The sequence below is a fragment of the Arachis hypogaea genome, chromosome 12 (assembly GCF_003086295.3).
Source record: "Arachis hypogaea cultivar Tifrunner chromosome 12, arahy.Tifrunner.gnm2.J5K5, whole genome shotgun sequence".
Classification (NCBI taxonomy): domain Eukaryota; kingdom Viridiplantae; phylum Streptophyta; class Magnoliopsida; order Fabales; family Fabaceae; genus Arachis; species Arachis hypogaea.
The window spans coordinates 32,257,446-32,270,401 of record NC_092047.1 but is presented as its reverse complement, the minus strand read 5'-3'; the positions used below and the strand labels follow the sequence as shown (position 1 = coordinate 32,270,401).

General features: G+C 36.5%; 1 long non-coding RNA gene across 3 annotated transcripts; it reads left to right on the top strand.

The window, feature by feature from the left end:
• The first annotated feature begins 1,498 nt into the window (after positions 1–1,498).
• Positions 1,499–5,682, top strand: LOC112727278 (uncharacterized). Of its 3 annotated transcripts, XR_011868460.1 has the most exons (8): positions 1,499–2,025; positions 2,486–2,640; positions 2,952–3,014; positions 3,276–4,084; positions 4,167–4,247; positions 4,486–4,760; positions 5,226–5,514; positions 5,629–5,682. It is a non-coding gene; the product is annotated as an uncharacterized lncRNA (long non-coding RNA). The 3 variants fall into 3 exon arrangements; XR_011868461.1 differs by having other exon boundaries at positions 1,499–2,021; positions 2,486–3,014; XR_011868459.1 differs by having other exon boundaries at positions 2,486–3,014.
• The last annotated feature ends 7,274 nt before the right edge of the window (positions 5,683–12,956 follow it).

Here is a 12,956-nt window from a genome sequence, read left to right as displayed (position 1 = left end):
TTATCAATTTTAAAAGGGATTTGTTACTTATGACAACCAAACGTTTGTACAAAGGGATTTTTGTCGGTTTAGAGACTATATCTACAACGCGACTGTTTTTATGACATTCTTTACTGGCAAAAATCCTAACATCAAAATGGCGCCGTTGCCGGGGAATTGCAAACGTGTGCCTTATTATTGGTTATTGTAAATATTTGCTTTTTACTTGTTTATTTGTTTTTATTCTTGTTTTTATTTTTTCTTTTTCGTAAATTAAGAGGTTATTGGTTTTTATTTAGTTATTAAAAAATTTTTTCAAAAATTTGTTCTTATTGTTCATCTTGATCTTCAAGTTGTTCTTCGCGTTCATCTTGACCTTCAAGCTGTTCTTAGTTGTTTTCTTTGTTTTGATCTAAAAATTTGAAATTTGGTGTCATTTTATTGTTTTTCTCTTTCCTCAGTAAATTTAAAAATATTTTTAATTAATTTTTTTTCGAAAAAAAATTTTCAGATTTTTATTTTTAAAATTTTTATCTTATCTTATCTTATTTCAAAAATCAAATTTCAAAATTCAAATTTAAAAATTTTCAAAAATTTAAATTTAAAAATTTTCAAATTTCAAATTTCAAAATTTCAAAAATTCAAATTTCAAAAATTCAAAATTCAAAATTTCAAATTTCAAATTTCAAAATTTAATTTTCAGATTCAAAATTTAAATAACCTTTTAATTTAAATTTATTTTTTATTTTCATTTTTAATTTTTATTTGCTACTATGAACTCTCACCCCTCTCGCTTCAAGTTTGATTCCAATGTTGTTGTTAGGAATAGAAACTATAATGAGAACAGGCATCAAGGTTGGAAGAATCAAAGATGGGAGGCGCCACAAGGATTTGATCAACCCTCATGACAACAACCACCTCCAATGGACTGTCAACAACCATTCTGTGATGCATATCAAGGCAATGGCTATGGTGAGTGCTCTTTTGATTATCAACAACCACCACCATATGCCTATGAACCCTCTCCTCAACATAACTTTGGACCACCAAACTCACAAGTTCCTTTCCGCCATTCACCTCCATATGACCCTAACCCTCAACCACCATACCAACCACCTTATGAGCCATATGAACCATATATACACTACAAGAAAAAAGGCCTATGGCCACGTTTTTGTGAGGGTGGCGACTGAATAGAGATTTAGCTACGTTTTTTCTTGCTACGCTTCAAAAGCGTAGCGAAAAGGGTCAATGGCCACACTTTTATAAGGGTAGCAATTGATTCGAGATTTGGCCACGCTTTTTTTTTCTACGCTTAAAAAGCGTAGCCATAGAGAAAAATAGGCACGCTTTTAAAGCGTGGCGACAAAATTTTGTTATAGGGTCATTTTAAAAGCGTGGCCGTTTCCTCTAACTCTTTTGGCACGCTTCAAAAGCGTGGCCAAAAGGTTTCCATAAAAAAAACGAATTTCAGAGAACTCCCTTCAAAAGTACTAAGTTACCATAATACACCATCTACTCTTCCAAACTTCAACTTTCTCCTTCTCACAAATGCCCTAACACATTCAGATCAGATAACCCTAAGCCCACACACGAAGCGACAATTGCTCTCTAAGCCCTCCAGATCAGACAACCCTAACCTTGTCTTCATTGTGCCTCACGAAGAATCCCCTAACCGCGATGAGGAACATCAGATCGAAGAACCCGTAACCTCTCTTCATTGTGCACTCCCCAAAGAACGTCGTCGGCGCGCGCGATACCTCTGTCGGCAATCCCTCTTCCGGCCCGTAACCCTCCTTTAAGTTTCTTCTCTCTTCTCTCGACACTCTCTCCCTCAAGCTCACTGTGGCTCACCTCTCTCACGGCTGGTCTCGCCGTCGACCCCTCTCTCTCCGGTTTCACGCTTCTCTCGCGCCCATTTCAGACTCAAGCTCATCGCTCTCTGTCACCACCGTCGCAAGCTCTGTCGCGCTCTGTCACCATTGCAAGCTCGTCTTCTTGTGTCGGCCGTCAACGCTTCCTTCGTCGTGAGTTGGTCCTGGGTAGGTGAGTTTCAGCTTCCTTTGGCCCTGTTAAGTCATCAGTATATCTTGAATTTGTTGCTGAAAGTTGAGATTGTTGCTGAAATAATGATTCTGCTAATTTTGTTTTGCTGTAAATCATATTCCGAGAATTGAAGTATAAGTTTTTGTTGCTGAAAGTTATTATACTTAAATTTTTTGTTAAAAATGATCAATGGGCTGAATTTGTTGCTGCTAAGTTGAATTGTTGCTGAACATATCGCTGAGCAATTTTGTTGTTGTTGGATAACGTCACTATTCTTTTAAGTAGCAAGTAGATTTAAACTCTGTAATGAAACCAGTGGGATTTATTTTAAAATTTACAGTTTTTAATATATGAATATTTTAAAAGTGCATGAGTTGGTTGTGGCTGTGTTGTGTTGAATGTGTTAGTTAAATTGATTTTATTGTTAAAAAATGAACTAAGTTGCTGTCTTCTTGTTAAGGTTGGTAAATTAGGAACTGGGAGGATGAAATTGAGTTAGATGGAGAAGTGATTGAATTGAGTTACCGCGGCTCGTATCCCTGTTGGCAATTGCTGAGAGGAAGTGTAGAGAGAAGCCCAGCCAGAGCTTCATTGCTTTATCTGCCCTTGTTCCTGGTATAACGTTTCATTTCAAATAAATAAAATGAAGATAAAGGCTGCACCATGACAAAAATCAGTTTGGAACAGTATATTAAATTCTCTTGGTCATTGTTTGCTCCTCTGTCTGTACTTTTCAAGATGGATTGCATCTTCTAAATTATCACTTCTATTGCAATAGTTAATGTTCTATTATTTGGTTTTGCATTGAAATATTGCCTCAAATTAATGATTCTTTAAGCTGATGTTTCTGTGTATGTTATATAGCATTCTAATACAATTGAGCTGGATATTTTGTATTTGCTAACTTGTTTACTCTGTTGTTTCAGGTGTTCACTGCTATGGCATTCATCTTGTTCGCAGAAGAGAATGTTGACATTGCTGTTGTTGAGGTAAATTATCTATTTTCTTCACTGGCAATTGCTTCAGGCAAACCTGCTATTAAGTTGTTGTTCTGATTTTGTTGTTTCTTTATTGCGCCCCCTCCCCCCCAAAAAAAAAGTCTTGAGATAATATTGGCTTTGTCTAAGCCAACATAATGGATAGTTCTTGATAGTGTTTAATTGTTAATATTGTATTTATTTTAAAAAATTTAAACCTAAAACTGTGAGATGGCCAAAGTCATAATGCTGTATCTTCATTTAATTCTACAGGCTGGTTTAGGGGGTGCTCGGGATGCAAAGAATGTTATATCCTCAGTTAGGTGTTTCTCTCCATGATCTTATTTTCTCAATAATAAGATATCTAAACTTGAAATGAAATGACGTTTTTCTTGGAGACAAAACACGCTACAACTGCATAGATACTAAATTGAGGACTATTGACAAGGATACAATCCAATTCTTATGTACATGACTAAATGCAATAGTAGCTACATTGAGATTATTTTGTCCTATTCCAATTACTCAATGCTCATTAAAAAGAAGCATATTTAAATTAGCTAGAGAGCTTTCCATCTTTGCCTTTAAGAACTGTCGTTTGTTTAATCCTTGCATTCTATACGTAAAATACACTAGAAATAGTTATTGATATGAAATATCCTTTCATTTATGTCTTAATTTAAAGCATAATAACATTTTTTGAGAGAAAAATACCCTAAAATGTCTGCAAAGTGGCAAAACAGGGATCTTATGTTGCTGTGACAACTAAATAGGATTTCCTTTTTGTCGGATGGATTGGACCTATCTTCTATTGATTTAGATTTGTGTTAATGTATAAATTTTAAAATTTTATTCTTCATACATAAACACTAGAGCGAAATAAAACTTTTCTCTATATTCTTGGTACAGAGATGTTTATCTTTTACAATTTTATTACCATTATGGACAATATTGTTTATCTTTTCTCTATATTCATGGTATGCCAATGGCTGCACTAATTTACTAATTTACTAATTTGTTTACTAATTTGAAGGATAAAGGCTGCACCACATACTCCACTTAGGCTACGTGATGATCCTGAGGTGAATACCTTATATATATTAGGTTGAAATTTCATAAAATGGATTGCATAACTAATGATTGGTTTCATTTCTTTTTTCTCAGACAGGTTCCATTTTAGAGAAACTTACAGAGGAGAACTTACGGGACTGGGGGCTTTTGCAAGACTTCTATCGTTTTGTGAAGGTAACGGAGCTTGTATAGTTTCTTTTTAGGTTGTTTGTACAATCAAGCATTACATTAATTTATCCTGGAAGCTCAGAGACAGGTAGGAGAGACATACCTAAATGAAAAGAGTTCAAGATCTCATCAAATTATCAGATTGGTGTGTGCCTTTCCATTTCTGTAATTAAATTCTTGTACTTTTTATATCTTAAAAAATAATTAAAAAAAAGCTCCTAATATTGAAATTGTATTGTTTTAGACAATAGAAAGTTCTGCCAAGGAATTCTTTGGGCAAAGGTAACTCAGCCACCCTAGCTGCCAGCGTGGTATGCTTATAAATTCCTTGTTGTGCATGTTAATTACCTTGACTTTTATTCCATTGCTTTACTTTCAGTTTTCTCCTTCTAATATATACCATATTTCCTCCTATTTTTGTATGAACGGCATGCAAATAATGTGTTTCTTTTTGATAAATAATTTTGATCAAATAATGCAGGGTTTCTTCTATGAAGACTGCTGAACCTACTGTTAATGGTATGAATTTGTTGTTTTTAATTATAATTTTTTATCAAATATGAAGTGTGTAGTTGAGTTGCTTAATTTCATTAGATAGAGAAACATTCTTGTGCCTTTCTATTCAATAGCTTTTGAGAGCTATGATGGTTCATGATATGGTGGTATTCAGAACCTTTGTGATAAAGATTTTTAGAGTTTGATCCTTATTGCCCCAATCCTAAAATTGTATTTTAGCACAATATATGGGTAGACCTCTGCATTGTCCATGCAATAAGCCCAAAATAAGTGGTTGTGAGGGGCATGCATATTAGATATAAAAGTATTTACATGCCTCTACTGAACAACTTAAGTTTTTGGAAAAGTTGCTTCAATGATAAATTTTACTAGTTTGAATGAATTGATATAGGTATTTGATTACAGGCTTATGATAGTTGTAAGTTCTATTAGGCATTGAAAGACTTTGGTTTGGTTTTCGTTGTATAGGTGGAACTCATGCAATTCAAGGAATTCCTAAAATAATTTTGATAAATCTCTTGGAGAAGAGGTAATTTTATTTCTATCATGTCTACTGCTGCTTCCCTTGCATGTGTTTCTTTTTGCAATTCATATTTGAATACTGCCAAAAATGTGGTTGCAGATAAGAGCTAGCCTAAATGAGCATTTTGGTTCCTGCAGGGAGATCTCGAGGGTGTCAGTCCCAAAAGATTTTGATAGTGTTTATTATTAATTTGACAGAGTGTGGCGTTGGCTTTGATATGATAATTAACTAAAAGTTTGATTTCTTTATCCATTTATTTATTATTAATTTTTATTATTTATATTTTATAGCTTGAGAATGAGGACATGCTCTATCTACTTTCTATTGATTTTTGGTTATCACTGCTAGTATTTAACAGGTTATGGTGGTTGATGCTGAGGCATACACCTATGATGATGAGGTTGCCCGAAAATCCTGAAGAAGAAAGCTAATGTGGAAACTACTAGAGCCATAAAACATCTTCAAGAAAGCTGAAGCAATGGGGAAGCCCGAAAATCCTGAAGAAGAAGCTACTGTGGAAACTACTAGAGCCATAAAACATCATCAAGAAAGCTGAAGCAATGGGGAAGCCCGAAAATCCTGAAGAAGAAGCTACTGTGGAAACTACCAGAGCCATAAAAGCTTCTCAGTTGTTGCTAAATGCCATTGAAATCCTGAAGAAGAAGCTGGATGCATGCTGTACGTCTCTGAGCACATAGTGGAGGCTGATGATTAGTTTGCTGAATTGGGTGCACATATGTGAGGAGGTTGATCAAAATTATTGTTAGATAGGATGGCAAAGTTATTGGAATTGTAATTCATGTATTAGGAATACATTGCGTATTTATCATTTTTATTTTTGATATTTTGTCATACTGTCATGTGATTAAACATTTTTTTGGTGAAAGTTTATGTATGTTGGATTAGTGGATTTAAAATTATTGGTCATTGTCTAAATTTTAAAATTATTTATTAATTTTGTAAGGTTTTATTACAAAGATTAAAAGAAAACTATAGGTTACTGAATAAAGTTTTTGCCACGCTTTAAAAGCGTAGCCATATTGTACAGCAATCATCAATTGGCACGCTTTAAAAGCGTAGCTGTATGTCTTGCTATTGGCACACTTTAAAAGCGTAGCTGTATCTCTCTCTATTGGCACACTTTAAAAGCGTAGCCATATGTTTCTCTATTGGCACGCTTGAAAAGCGTAGCCATATCTTGTTATTGGCACGCTTTAAAAGCGTAGCCATATATGGCACATATGGCCACGCTTTTAAAGCGTGGCGATCTTTAAAAGCGTGGCAAAAAATAAAGCGTGGCGATAGGTCACCAAAAGCGTGGCGATAGAGCAACCGGCACCCTTGCAGTTGTGACCCTTTCAAAAGCGTGCCGATAGCTCAAAAAGCGTGGCGAAAAGCTATCGCTACGCTTTTTTTGACTTTTCGCCACGCTTTAAAAGCGTAGCAAAAGGCATGTTTTCTTGTAGTGATAGAACCACCCCAATTCCAATCCAATCACTCCCAACCACCACCACTTTCTTTTGTAGCATGTCCAAGTCCGGCAACCCGAGAAGCAGAGGATCGCCTAAGGGAAACAGTAACTAAATTTCAGGCAACTGTTCAACAACTGGGGCAAGTATTAATTCAATGGGCTTTAGGCGCTTAAATACACAAGGATCAGCCACAGCCCCATGTGGACAGTCTAGTGAAGAGCGTAGCATGAAGGAGATACCAGAAACCCCAGTGGACAAGACAGAGAATAAATTCGTACTAGAACAAGTAGAAGAAGCTGTCATTGTTCAAGAAGAAGAAGAAGTGGTTGAAGACTTAGGAGATGTAGAACCTACATGGAAAAGTCAAAACATAGAGCCTCCTTCCAAGACGGTTGTAATTGATGCTGAGGAGGGTGTACAACCTCCAAAGCATATCATAGTTGAAGACTTGGAAGAGGTTGATCAAGAGATGGAGATTCAAGAAGAAGAAGCACAACCTCCCATGCCCTTGGAAAGCAATGAAGAGGAGATTGAATTGAAAGAGAGCTACCAAGAGGAAGAGGTTGAAATTGAAGAAGCTTGCAAAGAAGTGGTAATTATCAAAGAAGAGCACAAGGGAGTGGAGCTTGCAATTTCATTAAAAATACCTCCCCCTAAGTTGCCATCATCCTTCACAACATTCAAGTGGGTAAAATTCATATCCCATAGCTTTCTAATCCCACTTGAATATGGGCTACTGGAGATGGATGGTCAACTTAGAGCTCTTTGTGGCATTAAGAGTAAGAGGAAGATGGTCAGTGGTAAGAATTGTCCTGCAAAGTTCATTATGGTTGGAAGCTTTAAGTTTAAACGCAAAGGTTGGTATAAAGCTCAACTGAATAGGTCTAGGAAGCTGTTTGGTCGCTGCAGTGAGAATTCAGATCACCTTTCACCCGGCTGGAAAAATGCAGATCGAGACAAAAACGGGTGTAAAAGCAAGATTTAGGATCCTGGAATCTGCTCTGACACTTGTTCCCCGGGAGCCTAAGAATCTGTTTGAAGCTTCTTAAGGGCTTTACATGCTTAGTTTGGGACACCGGAGGTTATTGGAATCACAAACACTGGTGGAGATTCCTGGATGAGTTCAAGCATAAGCCACCATAACAGGAAGCTCATCAAATGTCCAACATAAGGAATTTAACTAAAAGTGCTAGGTGGGAGACAACCCACCATGGTATGATCGTCCTTTTTTCATTTTTATTTAGTTTTATTTGTTTTTGAATTTTATTTTATTTTGTTATATTGAACCTGGAGTTTTGCATCACATTCATATTAGCACTGCATTCTGCATTTTTCAGATTACAAAAAAAAAAAAAACGAGCACGCGACGCGACCGCATCAGCGACGCGTCCGCGTCGCAAGGAGATGGGAGACAATATTAATATGAACAGAGAGTTACGCAGGAGCAGCGCTGGAGGCGTGCCAATGGCACAAATCGACCCACGCGACCGCGTCATATGGGAATAATGGCCTCCCACGCGACCGCGTGCCCCACGCGGCCGCGTGACCTGAAAATCGACGTCAACCAGGTGCATGGCCGAAAGTTGAGATGGAGTTGGGCTGGACCCGTGCTAGTAGCACAAGCCCTTCCACGCGAACGCGTCACCCACGCGTCTGCGTCATATTGGAAATAAGGCCACTCACGCGATCGCATCGACCACGCGATCGCGTCACCCAGAATTTTGGCAAAAAGAGTTTCGAACAGAGAGTTGTGCGACCGCGAGGCTGCACTCGCGCCACTAGCACAAATCAAGTCACGCGATTGCGTGCCCCATGCGTCCGCGTCGCCTAACCTTATTTGCGCACCACGCGACCGCGTCACCCACGCGACCGCGTCGCCAGCATCGCACAACCTATCCAGATTAGTGCCAATTTTCTTATCTTTTCTTCTCCGAATCCTTATTCTCTTATCTTTTCTTATTTCTTTCTTCTTCATTTCTTATTTTCTCTCACTCCCATTCTAGTTTATTTAATTTATTTGCATACTCTCATTCATTGCATATTTTTATTTTTCTAAAATTATTATTGGTGTTCAAATATTCTTATTCAACTGTTACATCTTTTATGGTATTTTCTTGATGCTTAGTGACTTGTTTAATTCTGATTGAGTAATATTATTTAAATCAATGCCAATCTTTTATATTTGTATTACTTTTACATTGACATGAATTTATATTATCTCTCCTCCCCCACTCTTTTCCCCATTGTTGCAAATTTTGCACCATTGGTATGCCATGGCTTCTATTGTTTTCTCACTTACATGTTGAAGCTTCCATGTAAATGAGACCCTTATCATTTGGCATTAACCCACCCATACTTCTTTTATTTTCTTATCTCTATTTCTGGGTTACTCTTCTTCCCTTTTTCTTTCAGGATGGCCACCCGGAAGGGAACTGGAAGACGTTTATATGGGGAGACAGACAAGTCCATCTGCACAATCCTTAGAGAAAAGCAACAGTTGAAACAACCCGTCCACCTGCACATCTCAGTATGCACCGAGGACGGTGCAATCTTTAAGTGTGGGGAGGTCGATACCAATCTCCATGGGTTAGTACTTTTCTGTCTCAAACACCAATATTTTATTTTCTTTGTTAATTGTTGCATTTGCATACTTAATTGCATGTTTATTTGATTTTTGCATTTAGTTACTGCTTGGTTAAAATAATAAGTTTCTTCTTAAGATCCTATTTTTTAAAAAATTTTCACTAATTTAAAACCAAAATTTTTGTGTTAAACTTGTTTGAAGTTGTATTTGGAACATGGTTTTTGAGCCAAAGAACACACAACCTGTGAGACTTTGAGCTTATTTACATGGTTACATTATTTAACCATAAATATTTTATTCCTGTGTGTTTCCTTCTCTATGATTGTAATCTGTATTTTGTTCCAGTCTATATGTCCTTTGTTTAGTATATTTACATGCTTGCGTATGATTGAGGCCATATTTGATTATCAACTCACTTACCCCAAATAAGCCTACCTTTTACATCACCTTTGTTAGCCCCTTGAGCTTTTAATCCCCTTCTGTTCTATAACCACATCACTAGCCTTAAGCGGAAAACAAATTAATTATCCCAATTGAATCTTTGGTTAGCTTAAGATAGAGATTGTGTAGCAAATAAGTGTGGGAAAATTGCGGGAACATGGGTTGATAAGGGAATGTAACATGTTTCTAATTTATTTGAATATTAGGAATTTGGGAACCTACTAATTAAAAATCAAAATAGAAAAATAATAGAAAATCCATGTGCATTGATAAGTCATGTTTATTTCTCTACAAAAAACAAAAAAAAAAAAGAGAAAAAGAAAAAAAATATATATATATATATATATATATATATATATATATATATAATAAATAAATAAATAAGGGGACAAAATTACCCCAATGTTAAGTTAATAAAAGATCAATGCACATGTGATAAAAAAATTAAAGAAAATTTGGTACATGAGTATGGGAATTATACAAAAGTGGGAATTATGGGTAGCTAGGCATGAATTAGAATTATATAGAGTATATGTATATTAGGTGAAAGTTTAGGTTATTTAAAGATTCAATTCATACCTCACTTAACCATATATATATCCTCACCTTTACCTTAGCCCCATTACAACCTTGAAAAGACCTCATGATGTTTGCATTGGTATACTAAATTTTGTTGATTGGTTAGATGAAGAACAAAGTTTTAGAAAGCATGATTAGAGAAGACTAGAGTGAATTACTCTATACACTTGAGAGATTAGAGTGATATACACTTCCAGTGAGGGTTCAACGCTTAAATTCTATGTTCCCTGCTTTCTTGAGCTGTCTTCTTACAAGTTCACTTGCTTTTTATTGTATGATTTGAATTAGTAGAAATTGGTTTGTATTTGTCTTGGAGAACTTATTTACTCTTAACCAAGTAAGTAAAAGCATTTAGCATGTAGTTGCATTCATAGGTTGCATTTCATGCATTCTACCATTCCTCTTCATTTCTTTATAGCTTCTCGTGAGCTTAGCATGAGGACATGCTAGTATTTAAGTGTGGGGAGGTTGATGAACCACTATTTTATGGTTTATCTTGTACTCAATTGAGTGGTTTTTATTAACTCTTTACCCACTTATTCATACTATTTGCATGGTTTTATATTTCCTTCCTAATTATGTGTTTAGATTGAAAACATGCTTCTTTGATCTTATATTTGCTTATTATTAATCCTCTCTTATTACCATTAGATGCCTTGATATGTGTGTTAAGTGTTTTCAGATATTATAAGGCAGGAATGGCTTGGAGGATGGGAAGAAAGCATGCAAAAGTGGAAGGAAAGCAAGAAGTCGGAGAAATTGTTAAGCTGTCCAGCCTGACCTCTCTGCACTCAAACGGCTATAACTTTAGCTACAGAGATCCAAACGACGCGGTTCCAGTTGCGTTGAAAAGCTAACGTCTGGGGCTTAGATTTGATATATAATATGATATAATTTCTCTGATTCTAGGTGACACGACCGCGTGATCCATGCGGCCGCGTCGCAGTGACGGAAATCAGCACATTAAAATTCAAAACCAGTGAATTCTGGACTGTTTCTGACCCAGTTCGCGGCCCAGAAAACACAGATTAGAGGCTATAAAGTGGGGGATTGCATCCATTCATAAGGAGGCTCTCACATTCACAATTTTAGGATTAGATGTAGTTTTTAGAGAGAGAGGTTCTCTCCTCTCTCTTAGGATTAGGATTTAGGATTTCTCTTAGTTTTAGAGTGACTCTCAATCCCAGGTTCAATGTTCTTTTATTTCTTTTCTCAATTTTGTTTATGACTCTCTATGTTTAGATTGATTTTCTATTTAATATATTTTTGAGGTATTTCAGACTTATGATTGCTCCTTTTTATTATATAAATAATTTGGATTTTTCTCTTTTGGCTTTGGTTGAGACCTTGGTAACTCTTGAGTTATCAAACTCATTGTTGATTGAAAATTGGAATTAATTTGTCCACTTAACTTACCTTCATAGTTAGAGGTTAATAAGGTGGGGGAAGAATCCAATTCTCATCACAATTGATAAGGATAACTAGGATAGGACCTCCAGTTCTCCATACCTTGCCAAGAGATTTTATTATTATTATTTTATTTTACTTATCATATAACATATTCCCACCTTACTTCTCAAACCCTCAAATTTACAATCTCCATAACCAATAATAAGAAGATACCTCCCTGCAATTCCTTGAGAAGACGACCCGAGGTTAAATACTCGGTTATCAATTTTAAAAGGGGTTTGTTACTTGTGACAACCAAACGTTTGTACGAAGGGATTTTTGTCAGTTTAGAGACTATATCTACAACGCGACTGTTTTTATGACATTCTTTACTGGCAAAAATCCTAACGTCAAAGGCTATAGTTTGGCACGACTATCAAGAGCCAAATTTTTCCCAAGGTATTCATACAAGAACAATTGGCTTCCACCGTGGGCCGAAGATATAGATTTTTTCTTTTTCATCGGCCTTAGTGCTCCTACATTTGACCATGGCTAATCCACCTATACCATCCGAACTTCTCCGGATGGTAACAGAGTTGCAACAAGCCAACCAGCGCATGCCGGAGGAAAATCAAAGAATGGTGAACCAGATCGCCAAGTTAACCAATGCTCAGATTGAAAACAATGATGGCTGTCAAAAATGAATGGAAGAGGCCGAGCATCAATCTGGTCCAACACATCTCTCTGAAACTACTCGGAATGAAGAAGCTCAACCTTCACAAAATGAAGAAGCTCAGCCAGAAAACAAAGACAACGAGCCCAACAACTCAGCTGGGCCATTCACAGCCGAGGTGATGAATTTCGAACTGCCCAGAAGGTTCACCTTACCAACTACCTTAACCCCATACGACGCGTTAGGCGATCCAAAAAAATACATCAAAAAGTTCAGATCCATAATGATAGTAAACGGTGCATCCAATAAAGTCTTATGTCGTTGTTTTCCAGCTTGTCTAGACGGTCCTACACTTGATTGGTTTTGTTCTTTGCCTGCAGATTCCATTTCTTATTTTTATGAACTAGCGAAGCTTTTTGAGGAGCATTTTACTGGATCAGCTATCTACCTGCACGACTCTGACTACCTAAACACAATCAAACAAGGCCATAATGAAAGCCTCAAAGACTATATGACTCGCTTTAAAAAAGTGGTGATG